The sequence below is a fragment of the Octopus bimaculoides genome, chromosome 22 (genome assembly GCF_046866305.1).
Source record: "Octopus bimaculoides isolate indiv1 chromosome 22, ASM4686630v1, whole genome shotgun sequence".
NCBI lineage: Eukaryota > Metazoa > Mollusca > Cephalopoda > Octopoda > Octopodidae > Octopus > Octopus bimaculoides.
In genome coordinates, this window is record NC_142949.1 from 5,143,807 (window position 1) to 5,146,306 (window position 2,500).

Sequence of the window (2,500 nt, forward strand, 5' to 3'; positions counted from 1 at the left end):
TTATAGCGAAGCGCTAATTTACGCGGCCGTAAACAAACAACAAAGCTCGGTTGTCAACCCTAAGCGGGAATCACACAGACACTCGCCTACACTCGCGCACATACATACATCAACATATACATATATATATATATATATATATATATATATATATATATATATATATATATATATATATACATATATGTGTGTATATATGTGTGTGTGTATATATATATGTATATATATATATATATATATATATATATATATATATATATATATATATATATATATATATATATATATATATATATACATACATACATATACATACGAATACACATATATATATATATACATACATATACATGCGTATACACATATATATATATACATATATACACGTAGGATTTCCACATAGTTTGCATCTACCAAATTCAGTCACAAGGTGCCTTGAAATGGGACGAAATCCGAAAGAGTCTGCTTTGAAGGGGAACTTCTTAAATCACACAAACAAACGTTCGCTTATACATACATACAATCATACATACATACATACATACATACATACATACATACATACATACATACATACATGCATATACATATATACATGTGCAAATAAATGTATGTGTATGTGTATGAGTGTGTATATGTGCGTCTGTGCTTATGTAATTATGGAAGTAAGTATATATGTATGTTTATTGAAATTATGTATATGTAAAAATATCAATTTCATTACATCTTTACTTAATTGAAACACATTAACGATTGCACTAATTATATAAATCAACTCGGTTATTGTTTTGTTGCCGTTTGACATGGACAGAGAGAAGCTACTGTAGAAAGAGAAAGAGGCATTAGCATTAAGCTCAATTAAACGACTTCAAACAATGAATCTATAACGGCTACATAGCTGTGTCCTTGGTCGATCTACAGACACTTGAATGTGGCAAGTGATGAAATGAGGTGACCGGGTACACGAGAAATTGCTATCTAGAAACCTGTGTTACTTCTTAGTAAGTCAGTAAAATTAAGACTGGTATCGTGTATGAGTTTGTGTGTCTCTATATATCATATGTGGAGGCGCAATGGTCCTGTGGTTAGGGCAGCGGAGTCGAGGTCATAACATCGCGGTTTCGATTCCCAGACAGGGCATTGTGAGTGTTTATTGAGCGAAAACACCTAAAGCAAGCTATCGAACTCGCGATCTTACTGTAGCAAGCTGGACACTGTAACTGCTAAGCAACTAGTATACCCATTTCGTAATCATCTCTTTACGATAGGTGTGTAATTCTTGACATTCCCACCCAAACGATCAACTTTCAAAATGAGATCAATCAAGAAATGAAATTGAATACAATACCCTATCGACCATTGATAGTTTATCGATCTGTCTATTGTATAGTTACTTCACTTCATCCTAGTTTTTCTTCTGTTCTTTCATTGATCCTTTCCTACCGATATTCCTTCTCACCCAAATTCTCCTTCTAACGTTATTCTTCCTTACATTCGTTTTTTTCTTCTAATTATTCATTCTTACCTATTTTCTTCATTAGTATTATTATTCTTTGCTGTTATTCATAAAAAATTAAAATAAATAAATGCGCCCTTTTAAAGCCTAGCCAAGTTCATGGGCCCGGTTTTCTGGTTTCAATGGCGTATGTGCCCCCCCCCCCAGCTGGACGGGACGGCAGTCCATCGCAGCGTTACTCATTTTTGTCAGCTGATTGGACTGGAGCAATGAAGTGTTTTGCTCAAAACACGACGCGTCACCCGGTGCAGGAATCGAAACCACAATCTTACGATCATGATGCTGACACCGTAACCACTAAGCCTCCACACTGTCATTCATGCCTTTCGTTATCCCTCCTTACTTATTCAATTTGGTTGTTGTGTCTATCCTCGCCTATAGATATGAATATTGAGTAGTGACCGAAAGAGAACGAACGGGAAAACATGCAGTTGAGATAGAGTTCCTCCGAAGGATCTCGGGAGTGACGTTACTCGACAGGACATTGTACCTCGAACATCAGAGAATCGCCCCACGTGGAGCCGCTACTTCTCTATATTTAAAGCTTACACCTCCAGGACGATGGAGATATGATTAGAGTATGGCAGAAATAATTATAAGATGGATTCTTGACGCTGAGCCAACAGGGAACAGACCTAGTGGTAGAACAGGAACAAGGTGATTGGGTGATATATATATATATATATATATATATATATATATATTGCGTACTGCAATCACTTTTGAAATCCGTGTTGCTTATTATTTGATTTTAATCACCCATCCTTTTGGGATGTGATATTCGGGTGCCTTCGCATAAGTACCATATTCAAGCCTTGAATCTATATCTAAACCGTATATATATATATATATATATATATAAGATCTGCTTTTCCAGTCGCTGCTGCTGAAGAGGAGAGAAACCCTCCGAAATGTATGCACTAAACAGTCTTGTTAGGGAAAGCTGTGGACTGACTCGGGGCATTTACATCAATTTGTTTACAG

General features: G+C 35.8%; 1 protein-coding gene across 20 annotated transcripts in view; it reads left to right on the plus strand.

Moving 5' to 3' along the window:
* LOC106869633 (cadherin-23) overlaps positions 1–2,500 on the plus strand; it is an 898,614-nt gene that overhangs the window by 181,050 nt on the left and 715,064 nt on the right. The gene's annotated exons all lie outside the window — the stretch shown is intronic.